At 43.1% G+C, this 15,595-nt stretch overlaps 1 protein-coding gene across 4 annotated transcripts in view; it reads right to left on the minus strand.

Moving 5' to 3' along the window:
- LOC124785083 (diacylglycerol lipase-beta-like) overlaps nt 1-15,595 on the minus strand; it is an 853,236-nt gene that overhangs the window by 236,925 nt on the left and 600,716 nt on the right. For all 4 annotated transcript variants that reach the window (XM_047254152.1, XM_047254151.1, XM_047254150.1 and 1 more), the window contains one exon: nt 10,856-10,949. The gene's annotated coding sequence lies outside the window, so the exon portion shown is untranslated. The remainder of the gene's footprint in view (nt 1-10,855; nt 10,950-15,595) is intronic.

Consider the following 15,595-nt stretch of genomic DNA (forward strand, 5'->3'; position numbering starts at 1 on the left):
GTCCTACCAACCGATCACTTCTTCTAGTCAAGTTGTGCCGCAAGCTCCTCTTCTCCCCAAGCCTATTCAACACCTCCTCATTAGTTATGTGATCTACCCATCTAATCTTCAGCATTCTTCTGTAGTACCACATTTCGAAAGCTTCTATTCTCTTCTAGTCCAAACTATTTATCGTCCATGTTTCACTTCCATACATGGCTACACTCCATACAAATACTTTCAGAAACGCCTTCCTGACACTTAAATCTATACTTGATGTTAACAAATTTCTCTTCTTCAGAAATGCTCTCCTTGCCATTGTCAGTCTACATTTTATATCCTCTCTACTTCGACCATCATCAGTTATTTTGCTCCCCAAATAGCAAAACTCCTTTACTACTTTAAGTGTCTCATTTCCTAATCTAATTCCCTCAGCATCACTCGACTTAATAGGGCTACATTCCATTATTCTCGTTTTGCTTTTGTTGATGTTCATCTTATATCCTCCTTTCAAGACACTGTCCATGTCTCACTCCCTTCCCAACCACTGCTTCCCTTTCATGCCCCTCGACTCTTACAACTGCAATCTGGTTTCTGTACAAATTGTAAATAGCCTTTCGCTCCCTGTATGTTACCCCTGCCATCTTCAGATTTTGAAAGAGATTATTCCAGTCAACATAGTCAAAAGCTTTCTCTATGTCTACAAATGCTAGAAACGAAGGTTTGCCTTTCCTTAATCTACTTTCTAAGATAAGTCGTAGGGTCACTATTGCCCCACGTGTTCCGATATTTCTACGGAATCCAAACTGATCTTCCCCAAGGTCGGCCTCTACAAGTTTTTCCATTCGTCTGTAAAGAATTCGCGTTACTATTTTGCAGCTGTGACTTATTAAACTGGTAGTTCGGTAATTTTCACATCTGTCAACACCTGCTTTCTTTGGGATTGGAATTATTATATTCTTCTGGAAGTCTGAGGGTATTTCGCCTGTCTCATACATCTTGCTCACCAGATGGTAGAGTTTTGTCATGACTCGCTCTCCCAAGGCTGTCAGTAGTTCTAATGGAATGTTGTCTACTCCCGGGGCCTTGTTTCGACTCAGGTCTTTCAGTGCTCTGTCAAACTCTTCACGCAGTATCATATCTCCCATTTCATCTTCATCTACCTCTTCCTACATTTCCATAATACTGTCCTCAAGTACATCGCCCTTGTATAGACCCTCTATATACTCCTTCCACCTTTCTGCTTTCCCTTCTTTGTTTAGAACTGGGTTTCCATCTGAGCTCTTGATATTCATACAAGTGTTTCTCTTTTCTCCAAAGGTCTCTTTAATTTTGCTGTAGGCAGTATGTATCTTACCCCTAGTGAGATAAGCCTCTACATCCTTACATTTGTCCTCTAGCCATCCCTGCTTAGCCATTTTGCACTTCCTGTCGATCTCATTTTTGAGACTTTGGTATTCCTTTTTGCCTGCTTCATTTACTGCATTTTTATATTTTCTCCTTTCATCAATTAAATTCAATATTTCTTCTGTTACCCAAGGATTTCTACTAGTTCTCGTCTTTTTACCTACTTGATCCTCTGCTGCCTTCACTACTTCACCCCTCAAAGCTACCCATTCTTCTTCTATTGTATTTCTTTCCCCCATTCCTGTCAATTGTTCTCTTATGCTCTCCCTAAAACTCTGTACAACCTCTGGTTTAGTCAGTTTATCCAGATCCCATCTCCTTAAATTCCCATCTTTTTGTAGTTTCTTCGGTTTTAATCTACAGTTCATAACCAACAGATTGTGGTCAGAGTCCACATCTGCCCCTAGAAATGTCTTACAATTTAAAACCTGGTTCCTAAATCTCTGTCTTACCATTATATAATCTATCTGAAACCTGTAAGAATCTCCAGGCTTCTTCCATGTATACAACCTTCTTTTATGATTATTGCACCAAGCGTTAGCTATGATTAAGTTGTGCTCTGTGTAAAATTCTACCAGGCGGCTTCCTCTTTCATTTCTTACCCCCAATCCATATTCACCTACTATGTTTCCTTCTCTCCCTTTTCCTACTGCCGAATTCCAGTCACCCATGACTATTAAGTTTTCGTCTCCCTTCACTATCTGAATAATTTCTTTTATTTCATCATACATTTCTTCAATTTCTTCGTCACCTGCAGAGCTAGTTGGCATATAAACTTGTACTACTGTGGTAGGCGTGAGCTTCGTATCTATCTTGGCCATAATAGTGCATTCACTATGCTGTTTGCAGTAGCTTACCCGCATTCCTATTTTCCTATTCATTATTAAACCTACTACTGCATTACCCCTATCTGATTTTGTGTTTATAACCCTGTGGTCACCTGACCAGAAGTCTTGTTCCTCCTGGCACCGAACTTCACTAATTCCCACTATATCTAACTTTAACCTATCCATTTCCCTTTTTAAATTTTCTAACCTACCTGCCCGATTAAGGGACCTGACATTCCACGCTCCGATCCGTTGAAAGCCAGTTTTCTTTCTCCTGATAACGACATCCTTCTGAGTAGTCCCCACCCGGAGATCCGAATGGGGGACTAATATATACATTACCAGTTTAAAATAGAGATTCCTGAATAGAGTCGAAGGAGTTGTCCAGGTGAAATTATTTTAAATTTAATTTAAAGCGTGCTTAGCGGACTGTCAGATAGTTTATGTTATTGGGTAAATATTCAAAGAGTTTTGTTGCTACATATCGATCTCGTTTCTGAGTCTCTGACAGCTTTAACAATGGTTAATAAAAGTACTTTTTCCCTCTAGTGCTGTAGGTGTGGACCACTGTTCTTCTCAAATTGTGACGGGTTACATACGACGAATTTCATTAGCGAATATATTTGTGACGCCGCAGTTAAATGCCTAGCTCCTTGAAGAGTTCCACGGGTGAGAACCACACGTTATTCTTACTTCTCACTTTTGTGCAATCAATACTTTCTTTATAAGTGATGATTTCCCCCAGAAAATTGTTGCTTAAAGCATTATCGAGTGGAAACTTACAAAATATGTCTTGAAACTGTTACATTTGTTTCCAAAGTTAGAAATTATACGGAGAGCACTAGTGGCTGAATTTAATTGTTTAATAAGCTCAATAATATGGTTCTTACCGTTCAATTTATACATCCAAAAATTTGCTGCATTGTACCCTATTTACTAACTCCTGCTCGTCTGCTACATCAATTGTTGGTATAACTATTTGTTGTATAGAAATAAATGTATTTCTTTTTTTAATTTAGGGAGAATCCATTTTCAGAGAACCGCTTAATAATGCTTTGGAAAATATCATTTACTAATTCTTCTGCTGCTTTCGCTCTAATGGATCTTACCATAACACTAGTGTCGTCTGCAAAAAGTGCCAATTTTACTTATTGAATGTTAAGTGGTAGTTTCACATACCGTCACTTCATGGGACCTAGGAGAGCGTTTTCGAATGGAATCCACAGGGCCGTTGTGTGTGTGAGAGACAGCTATCGTTTCTGTCCGACGCCTCTCGGTCAAGTGAAGGCCATTCCCAATTAGGAACGGACAAGATAAGAGAAAAAAAAGACGGTGGCATCAGTCGTTGTCAGCCGCTGTAGCTCCGCATCGCACACCGTGGGCTGTAGCTGGCGGCTGGCGGGTAGCGGGAGTGCAGGCTTGCTGGACGCTGGAGAGAGCTGGAGTAGCCTGGAAAGTGAGCTTCCCGGGTCCCGGCGGCGCACTTTCGCTGACAGCCTGATCACGCACCTGTCTGCCTCACCAGCACGCTCACGCACTCTCCCATTACACAAACACGCAACGTCGTCTTCGCGAATGCACGTCGCACCTTACGCGAATACAGTGCCTAATTTCTGCATAGTGCGGCATCTGAACCTGCACCAGCACTCTACCGTGTGGTCACATCCGCTACAGATCGCCGCCTAATTTGCTTTACAGAGCGAGCCACGTTCTGTGCTAAGGCGCGGATTTCTAGCACCTTGCCACCTAGTAGTAGTTCCATCGTACCGGAACGATTTTCTATAGATCATCACGACAGTATCGCGAGAACAGCCGACCAGTTTCACCGTTTCCAAGATACTCGTTCCTGGGCGCCTGCCATAACGACCTGCCGTTTGTCAGGGTCGGCTACGTCAGTGGATTTGACAGACAGAAAAAAGATAGTTGTTCCTTTAGCAGCATTAACTAATGCTTCGACTCAACATGATGAATATCTTATTCCTGTAGATTCTGCAGCGTGCACAGTTTGCAAGGAAAGGAGAGGACACGGTGACAAGTGAAAGCGTCGAGTCGGGTCATTACGCTCCCTCTTGTCACGCGACTGGTAGCGCGGAAAAAAAAAGAGTCCAGTTTCAATTTTTATCCGATATACTTTCATCAGAACCAGAACTGTGACTTATTCCGCATTCAAACATTATGACCTGCCTACGACAAAATAACCTCCACTGTAGAAATCAGCATCGTTCCTGGAAACGTTGATCATGCGAATTTCGGCTCTCTTTCTGCACATAGGGTATTCTTATATACTGTGTGATCGAAACTATCCGGATACCCCATAAACATACGTTTTTCATATTAGGTGCATTGCGCTGCCACCTACTGCCACGTACTCCATATCAACGACCTCAGACATCGTGAGAGAGCAGAATGGGGCGCTACGCGGAACTCGCGGACTCCGAACGTGGTCAGGTTATTAGGTGCCACTTGAGGCAAACGTCTGTACGCGAGGTTTCCACACTCCTGATCATACCTAGGTCCACTGTTTCCGATGTGATAGTGAAGTGGTAACGTGACGGTACATGTACAGCACAAAAGCGTACAGGCCGGCTTCGTCTGTTGACTGACAGAGACCATCGACAGTTGAAGAGGGTCGTAATGTGTAATAGGCACACATCTATCCAGACCATCACACAGGAATTCGAAACTGCATCAGGATCCACTGCAAGTGCTATGACAGAAGGGCTGGAGGTGAGAAAACTTGGATTTCATGGTCGAGCGGCTGCTCCTAAGCCACACATCACGCCGGTAAATGCCAAACGACGCCTCGCTTGGTGTAAGAGCGTAAACATTGGACGATTGAACAGCGGAAAAACGTTGTGTGGAGTGACGAATCACGGTTCACAATGTGGCGATCCGATGGCATCGTTTGGGTCTGGCGAATGCTTGATGAACGTCATCTACTAGCGTGTGTAACGCCAATAGTAAAATTCGGAGTCGGTGTTGTTATTGTTTGGTCATGTTTTTCATGGAGGGGGTTGCAAACTTTGTTGTTTGACATGGCACTATCGCAGCACAGGCCTACATTGATGTTTTAAGCACCTTCTTACTTCCCACTGTTGAAGAGCAATTCGAGGATGGCGATTGCATCTTTCATCATCATCGTGCACCTGTTCATAATGCACGGTCTGTGGCGGAGCGGTTACACGACAATAACATCCCTGTAATGGACTGGCCTGCACAGAGTCCTGACCTGAATCCCACAGAACACCTTTGGGATGTTTGGAACGCCGACTTCGTGCCAGGTCTCACAGACCGACATCGATATCTCTCCTCAGTGCAGCACTCCGTGAAGAATGGGCTGCCATTCCCCACGAAATCTTCCAGCACCAGATTTAATGTATCAGTGCGAGAGCGAAAGCTGTCATCAAGGCTAAGGGTGGGCCAACACCATTCTGAATTCCAGGATTACCGATGGAGGACGCCACGAACTTGTAAGTTCAGCTGTTAATCTTTCCTCAGCATCTGGCAACGTTGAAATTCTAAATTCTACTTAAGTTACTTTAATAGCAGTTACTATTTGTATTAAACATAGGCCAGATTAGTCTTTAATAACTTTGCTCGCCACGCTGATTTTGGGTACAGGGCCGGAGGGTGTGGCCGTGTGGTTCTAGGCGCTTCAGTCTGGAACCGAACGACCGCTACGGTCGCAGGTTCGAATCCTGCCTCGGGCATGGATGTGTGTGCTGTTAGTTAGGTTTAAGTAGTTCTAAGTTCTAGGGGACTGATGACCTCACATGTTAAGTCCCATAGTACTCAGAGCCATTTGAACCATTTTTTTGGGTACAAGTTGGAATCAAAAACTGACAAATATTGGAAACATTGAAAGCAGAACTCAGTTTAGTGTCTTTGTCTTTTAGTGCAATCCACACGAAAGCTCAAATTCATGAAATGTACGCACTTTTTTTTTCCTTGTACAGCCAGCCGAGCTTGTGGTCTCCGTCTGCTAGGGTTACGCGTTCACGGCTTTGCTATAAAGTGTCCACAACGACCGCCTCCTAACAACAACGGTGTTACTTTTCTCACTTAGGGCGCACAGCGACGGGAACACCATTTCTTAGCACTGCCGGCTCAAACAGCATCCTCACGTAGCACCAATTCTCAAATCTCTTTCAGAATTTTAATTCAATTCGAATACTATTTTTTTCTATATTACGTTATGGTTTCTAGAATATAATGTCGAAATTAGGAGTCTCTATTTGATTAATTACATCCACTAGAACTTTTTTTCACTAAAACTATTCGTAACACTTCTGATCCGAACTTTCCACTTCCTCCCCTCTTTACCAAGCAGTACTTATTAGCCTGGAAATTAACTGATAACAGGGACGTGGTGCTGGAATTTTTACTTCCCGACTTATTTCTAAAGTGTAGATAATCTACAATACTTTAGATTATTCTGGGCTAAAACTTAAATCTTCATGAAAATCTCGAAAAATAAAAAGTAACGCAACAGAAACTTCAGGGTATCGACTTTATGGTACAATATATTTGTTATTACATTTTCGTGTTTGTAGCTTTGAAATCTTGCCCCTCTAAAAATTACGAAAAACCCGGAATTTTTGCAGAAAATAATGTATTCATCATCGTCAAACGCAGCATATGATACTCTTACATGTAGCTGCAAAGTTTAAATTACAAATTCTATTATACACTGGTGTGAAAAAGGTAGGCGCGAAAGTAACTTTCGCACGATTTATCACTGCCAAGAAAAAATTGTCCATGAAACTTGGACCACACATAGAAAGAAGTGCTACTGCATAGCACGGAAGGTAACTGAAAGAAATACGAAATGAGAAGTACAGAATGGCACTTTTATTCAAAGACAGTAATTATACTGAAATTACCGCGATTTATTATGGTCCTATGGACTTTACAAAAGATAGGACACGGTTCTTAATGCAGTGCAACGTGCTCCGATGCTGGCCACAAGCCTGGTAAAGACTTCTTGTGCTACGCCGCGCCATTCCTCCAGAAGCGCGATCAATATCTGCTGGATGGTCGTCAGCACCTGTGGACGCAAACGTGTTCGGTGGAATATATGTCTGGGGAATGGGCAGGTCATTCCATTCGCCGAATATCCTCTTGTTCCAGGACATTCGGTGGATGGACTCGCCTACCCGTTCCCTGACTTCTCATAAAGCAGGTGTGGCATGCGGTGGGAAGACGCCTTGCAGTACATGCACTTGCATCAACGGCCATCCAACTGGTAGAGGAATGGAAGGCCCTATCACAAGAACTCCTTAACAACCTTGTAGCCAGCATCGAAGCACGTTGCACAGCACTGAGAACCATGTTCTCCTTGAAAGGTCTCTGTTGGATTCCTTTCATGTTAATTTCTTAAATCTGTTGTCATTTACGGCATAAATTCCTCTTCTAAATTTACTGTGGTGTTTCTGACTATCTGGGAGGAGACTGAGCAGTGGAACATGTTACTTTTCCACATAAACAGGAACGCTCTGTCACACTACTACACTTTAAAACACAGTTTATATGTAATTCATGTCACACAGTCTCATACGGAACCTACATCCGCTTTCTTTTATATACTGTATATGATAAGATCACGTCATCCCCCTTCCCTTCTGTGTGAAAGGATGAATGAGCAAATGTATTTCTAGTTGCATGCTTGATGGTAGCAGACAAGCCTGTCTGCTAGAGAACAGTAGGACCAATGCCGGAACAGGTAGCTACGCTTTCTAAAAGCAGAGAAGTTTCTATTCTTAGTATGGTCCTGTCCGTCCCTTTTCATGTTGGTACAGGAAGCTGCCTCTCTGGTCACTTCCGTTTGTATCTGTTAAGCACCCTCGGTAGGGGCCCAGGCCAGTCTGTCTGCGGCGAGCGTCTGAAGTGGTAAGATCTCTGGCTAAGCGCGTCTCTGCTAAGTCCGTAGGACAATGGATTTCTTAAGTTCAGCCTAACTGAAAATTTAGTCACCTTTATTTCAGGTTTATATCTAAAATATGTAATGTTATCTTAAATTGCAACGCAGTGTAATTCGAGTGTGAAGTTCAGAATATCTTCCAGTAGTTGCTTTGTCACTACTTTGTGAGTAAAGTGGAACCACGTGTGGATGATCTGTAACTCTAACTAAGATCATCAATCTTAAATGCGGATGTGCGTGAGATTATAACATCTCGTCTTGACAATATTTTTCAATACAGCAACTTTTCTTTATGTTCAACCCACGTGGGGTGCACTTTGTGAGACTAGTACCACGTGCTTATACAACTGTTTGACCCATCAGGTTAATAGTAAGACGATAGTAACCAGTTCGACGTTTTTCTTTTGTAATTTGTGTTTCGATGTAATTTATTTTAATTATCAAAATTATTGTGGAGTTACACTCTTTGTGTAAACCAAGTTGACCACGTGAAGCGTGTAGTGTAATCGTCAAAGTAGCCCTCAGCTATTCTTTTCAGGAAGATTTCACAGAGAGTTAGTATGAATTTAGTATACCAGTGTGTGGTAATTTCATGACGGACAGGATTGCGCTACGAACGTAACTTCTTTGGGTGAAAATTGAATCGGTTGGTTGTGATTAATTTCCTCTTGCATATGTTTCAACGTTCTTCGTGTGTTATTTTATGAATGCAGTGTTCTATGCAGTCTCCCAATCTTGGCTCCATATTTGATGTGTTCCGTAAGATTACAAACTCACATTTTCACAATCCTAAATAAGGCACCAGTTTAGTTAAGAATCAAGTTCAATATGCTGAAATTTTAACGGAACAATGATCAACGTTAAAATAAATGTCCAAATATAAACTGGTTCATTTGTTTTTATTTAAATTGTCTTTTTATATATACATCACCGGTTATCATAAGATGACTACTAAAAGATTATAATTAATGTTAGTCTGGTTGGGAATTTGGTAAGCTAGACTGGATACCTGGTGAAACAGTTGCTCAGTAATGCAAGGTTAACTTCCCCAGAGAGCTCACAGCTTTTAACCCGCTTTTATTGTCTTGAATTTCAGCACCGCTTTCAGAACAAATTAATGCATCAACTTTACATCCTGTCTTTTATAATGCACCATAATAAACCGCGGTGACTTCAGCGTAATTAGTGTCTTTGAATAAAAGTGTCAGTTTTATTCGTATCATTGCGTACTTCTTCTAATTACCTTCTGTTCTATCCCAGGTATTTGGGTGTCACTCTCGACCGTACACTAACCTACAAGGAACACTGTCTGAAGCTGAAGCAGAAAGTATCCTCCAGAAACTGCCTTCTTCGGAAACTGGCGGGATCGAACTGGGGTACACATCCACAAACATTTAAGAACAACAGCTCTTGCCTTATGCTATTTTGCAGGAGAGTATGGTAGCCCAGTGTGGTACAATTTAGTACATGCAAAGCAGGTTGATGTAGCCTTAAATGACAGCTGTAGGATTGTTACAGGCTGCCTAAGGCCAACCCCCATGGACAAAGTTCAGTGTCTCGCTGGGATTGTTCCATGTGACATCAGAAGAGAGGTCGCCGCTAACATCGAGAGGCATCCACTCTTTGGACATCAACCTGCCAAGCCAAGACTAAAGTCCAGGAAGAGTTTCCTAACAACTTCACAGCCCTTAGAAAGATCAATTGCGGCTACCCGACTCACCAAGTGGAAAGAAAGATGCCAACACCTCTCAAACTCGATGACACCATAAGAATCCCTGCCGCCTGGACACATGGAGAAGTAGGTCATGTGGAAGTCCTTGAACAGACTACGGACCGAAGTCGCAAGATCGAGGGACAATCTCCTTAAATGGAACTTCCAACTGCCAACAGAACACTGTGCGAATGCGGTGAATTGCAGACAGTCCAGCATCTCTTCAAATGTAACTTATGCCCAACCAGCTGTACCATGAAGGACTTAACGTCTGCAGCACCCAGTGCTATCAAAGTTGCCCAATTGTGGGTGAATACTGTATAGTTTACCTTGTGTGTATTGTATATGTGTTCATTTTAGTGTACCTCTGACACGAATAAAGAAAGACCTTCTGTTCTATACTATAGCAGTTCTATGTGTAGTCTACATTTTGAGCCTCGTTCCTTCGCAGCGACAAATCGTGCGAAAATTACTTTCGCCCTTTAGTTCTGCAAATAAGTGTATTAATTTTTAGGTTTTTTGATATGCTGTTGCGAAATCTCTAGCTGAGCTCACGGTCAGGCAGCCATCCCAGCAGAGGAGAGGCTCTGTGCTATCTTGCTCCTGTCAAAAGCGGTCGAGAGCGCTTGCTTCTCCGCAATCCCTTATATGTATCTCTCTCACAGCGACGGAAAAACGCATGGCCGCGAGGGGTAGCCGCGCGGTCAAAGGCGCCTTGTCATGGTCCACGTGGCTCCCCCCTCGTCGGAGTTTCGAGTCCTCCGTCGGGCTTGGGTGTGTGTGTTGTCCTTAGCGTAAGTTAGTTTAAGTTAGAATAAGTAATGCGTAAGCTTAGGGACCGATGACTCCCAGTAGTTTTGTCCCATAATACCTTACCACAAATTTCCAAAATTTCCAAAAAAAGGCATGAAAGCTACCCAACATTCCATTTTTAGCCGTATCCAGCCGCAAGACAGAAGGAGAGGGTGTTAATGTTGTGAAGAAAGGCGCCGCCGCTGGCCCTTCGCTCACCTGCTGCACTAGGTGTGGGCGGCTGACGTCAGAGGCGCGCTCCCGCTTCTACAGACTCCGCAGCGGCCGCATCTCCGGGCGATCGCCGTAGCTCCTGCAACACGCCACACGCACTATAAATTGACCGGCTCTTTGTCCTCAACAGTACCATATTTTTTGTCATAATATACTACGACTAGTTTCAGATGCTGTTACCAAATCATTAATCAAGTCTCAGACCGAAATATCTACTTCTTTAACTGTGGGAAGACGCTGTCTCCAAGAACGCCCACCCGTTAGCAACAGTTGAATTTTATACGAGGGCTGATTAACAAAGACTGAGGAAGATTTTTTCCCGTAGCTTCCCAGATAGTTTCCCATCAGTACATCACTATTTGAACTATTTGAAAAGAGCACTTTTTATGTATGATGTCCATAGGCAGCAGCACTCTCGTACGAGTAGGCGGGTAGCACTGTTCTATTTTGTAGACGCTCTTTGCATTTCGCGTACGAAACAATGGAGTTGATGCGAGACGAGTAGTACGGTGCAATAAATTTCGGTGTTCGTTTAAACCATACAGGCCGGCCGTTGTGGCCTAGCGGTTCTAGGCGCTTCAGTCCGGAACCGCGCGACTGCTGCGGTAGCAGGTTCGAATTCTGCCTCGGTCGTGGATGTGTGTGATGTCCTTAGGTTAGTTAGGTTTAAGCAGTTCTAAGTTCTAGGGGACTGATAACCTCAGATGTTAAGTCCCATAGTGCTCAGAGCCATTTTTGAAACCATACAGCCACTGAAACTTACCAAAAACTGCAGGAAACGTACGGCGAACTTGCACTACTTCGTGCAACTGTGTGTAGACGGTTCAAGAACTTCAAAGAAGGCCGACTTGTCTATGTTAAGAAAGGTGGGCCTGGTGTTTTGGCTTCTACTGTGACCGAACATCAACACAGCTGCTGTGATTTTACGTGAGGATCAGCGGATAGCATCACGTAACCTCGGTGATTCGTTTTTGGAGAGGATCCGCCTTGAGCAAAACAACAATTTTCATTTTTATTCCCCAGACATGTTTCACTGAAATTTCAGCATCATCTGTGGGTTTCTTGTTATCCTCTATATAGCAGAAAAATGCTTTTTACTGTTTGTACACATATAGATTTAAGTTTTTAAAACAGTACTTACATATTTGAAAAATATGGTCAAGGCAGACCCTCTCCAAAAACAAACAAAACGCACAGAAGAGCTTAATCTTCAAGACGATAATCTCAGTGAAGTGTTGAGAAGTTCATACGGCAGCGTCTATACGACTGTGCATGATCATCGCTATATGACCCGTATTTGTGCACATTGGGTGCCATGTCTGTTGAATCCCGAACAAAAGCCTGTGCGAATGGAGACAAGACGTGAGAGGCTGAGTATCTTTTCTGATGGAGCGGATGAATTTCTCGAATCTATTACCACCGGTACTGAGTCGCGGCTGCATCATTATGATGAAGGAAAACGAGCCAGCGCAGTGTGGGAATCGCCAGGTTCCCCAACACCAAAGAAGGCGGAAGTTATCCCATCTGCAGGGAAAGCGATGGTCATCACATTTTTTGACTGTCATGGAACGATTCACCAGCATGCAGTTCCCTCTTAGCTGCTGTCACAACAGCACACTACACCTCCATATTGACTTAACTGTGGAAGCGCATTGCAAGGAAGCGACCAGAACTTACTTGGATAAACTGGCGACTTCATCATGACAACGCTTGGCCTCAACTCGCAAATCAAGTCGTGCATCTTCTGGGTCAGTGCAGCATTACCTGTGCACCGCATCCACCTTAAAGCCCCGATTTTGCACCCTGTGATTTTTTTAAATTCCCATCACTAAAGGCAAAACTTCGGGGTATTTGCTTTGAAAACTTTGAAGTGCTCAAGGAAAGTGAGGCAATTTTCAAGCACCTGACAAAGAATGGCCTGCACAATGTGTTCGAGGACTGGCAGATACGCTATACAAAATGCTTTCAAGTAGGAGGAGCGTGCTTCGAAAAAGATCATGTAAACATCCGTGAAAAAAACATCCGTGAAAAAAAAAATCAATCTCAGTCTTTGTTGATAGCCGTCACATATCCGTGAAGTCATTTAGAGCCAGGGGTATTTCTATAATTCCAAATTTATAATGGAACAATATGTCTCAATAGATTCGGCCGTTATAAAGCCAAAACTGCAAGCCGCGCACGAAATTCCAATAAAACTAGTGTCCACAGTAGCACCACTGCATCTAACACTGTTAGACACACAGACTGTCTTGAAGTCGTACCCAAAGTGCTTGTCGCTACTGAACTTCTGCTGTCGAAAAGGGGTTCTTTCCTTGGAAGAAGAAAGTAATAAAAGCTACAAATAGAAGTTCACCTGAAGAAGTTACCTGTTACGGGTTTGAAATTTCCCATACACCAAAGTTACCTGGCGAAATTGCCCATTAAGTAACACATAAAGTTTAAAACTAGGGCAGTGTTACAGTTAAGTTGGGATCAACTGTTGTGATCAATATCACCAACAGTTGTAATGACCCTTCTTCATGTCGCAGGAGAAGCGGACCATTTCGACCTTTTCATGTGACTGGAAAATGTCGATGTTAACTCTACTTCACTGGTGTCCAGAACTCCAGAATTATACAGCTGACGTCGAAGCATTGTACAATTGGGAGAAACCTTTCGCGATCGCTTACGATAACAAATAATACCGGAAGAAATTAATATGGACCCTTTTGTAATTCCAACATTGCGTTAGCGCAATGGACCAGTAACTATATTTTATTATTCATCTAATTTCTTGTCACGGTTACATACATATTACTTAATGGTAATTAGTTCCGAACGAGTTCATTAATTTTCGAATCACTGCCTGCGAGTTTATTATGTAACTGTTAACGTAATATATAAAAGTTTCGGTCTGTTCTTAAATTTATATTCGAATTGTCTGTCCTTGGCACAACTTTCATACACTAGGTTAAATTTGCTAAGTCACTTTGCTACTAGCGAGGAACTGCCAAGTCACTAGAGAAACACCTGAATTGGATGGAAATGAATACCAAAGTTCAACTGAAAGAGAAATAAGAGCTCATCCGTCTTGTCCAGACTAATTTTTCGCTTCGATTCATTCCAACATCATGCTGCGTAGAGCCTCTCACGAGACAGAAACATCAGGTTCGCAGGACCTTTCAAGATACAAAGTATCACGAAGATTCAGTTACGATGAACTACTTCACTTGATTGTAATACATAATTATAATTTAATATAAGCGAGATAAGCAGTTTCATATTTAAATAGGTTGCGAATAAGTGTTTTACATAATGAGCAGGAAACTCCGCCACGCACCGTACGGTGGTTTGAGGAGTGTGTGTTTAGGTGTAAATTAAAGTGAAAAGACCACGCTGCAATCCTGGTTCGGAGACCACGTCGAACTGCACATCCTCCATCACCTGTTTCGCGGCGACTCATTGAGAGTTTTGATATTTCAAGACTAACAACTCCGGGTACACTGATCGGTATCCGGTATGTGTTATAGCTTTCTTCAAACTGATGCGCTTGTCTGTTTGGCAAAGCATTGCTGGGTGCATATTGACAGGAGGAAGTGTTTAGCTGGAGTCTTATATGGAAGATAAGCGTGAGCGGTAAACAGAACAGACAAAAAAGACAATAGCAGATGTAATTTTTTAGGCTTCTTCGACGGACCTGTTAGAAATAAACTTCTCTGGCTTGCCGGCGGGTCATATTGTGCAAATCCCACAATAGTTCGTCTATACAATTTTTCGACATCTTCAGGTGGTAGTAGCTGCTGTTGTCCTGCTGCAATACGCGAACGATGACTGTTGTGACTTGGCAAGACAGCCAAGCTACTATGAGGTAGACGAAAGGCACGCGTTTAAGCTCACGCAGGCTGGCGTGAGGTCTGGAACAGTTAAAGGAGTTGAGTTTAGTAAAAAAAGTACGTAGCTTCTGGAATACTTAACTTTAATCCATAATTGGTAAACATCGGTCTGACGGTACATGCATCACAAGATAAATAGCAAATGATAATGGCGCCTTGCTAGATCGTAGCAAATGACGTAGCTGAAGGCTATGCTAACTATCGTCTCGGCAAATGAGAGCGTAATTTGTCAGTGAACCATCGCTAGCAAAGTCGGCTGTACAACTGGGGCGAGTGCTAGAAAGTCTCTCTAGACCTGCCGTGTGGCGGCGCTCGGTCTGCAATCACTGATAGTGGCGACACGCGGGTCCGACGTATACTAACGGACCGCGGCCGATTTAAAGGCTACCACCTAGCAAGTGTGGTGTCTGGCGGTGACACCACAATAACAATCGCGCGACAGCGGCGAAATTTACCCGGCCAGTGCAGGCAATATGCGTGCGCGGGAAGACGTTCGCAGGAAAGCGGCGCTCCCAGTGCCCCCTTCTGGGAGCCGCAGAAAAGCGTGCGTTATGAGCAACGAATGTGCTGCCGGACGCTGTTCTGAGCTGAATTAAATCTCAGCAGTGCGCTGCGTCGGGTCCTGAATCGGAAGTTCTTGTTTCTCCTGTTTTAACGTAATAGCAGCCAGTGCTGGATTCCAAGCGGCGCTTTACTGAAAACTTTTAACATTGTGCAGCCCTGTCAGTAACTGTGATAATTGAACATGTAACACGTCAGCCTCAGTTGCAAATAGAAACCAATCTTTATCCAGGTTTCAGCCAAAATAAGTTGGCTTTCTTCAAAAGCTAGTGACGCTAAACTATTGCATGCC

Source organism: Schistocerca piceifrons, chromosome 1 (genome assembly GCF_021461385.2).
Source record: "Schistocerca piceifrons isolate TAMUIC-IGC-003096 chromosome 1, iqSchPice1.1, whole genome shotgun sequence".
In the NCBI taxonomy this organism is placed as follows: domain Eukaryota; kingdom Metazoa; phylum Arthropoda; class Insecta; order Orthoptera; family Acrididae; genus Schistocerca; species Schistocerca piceifrons.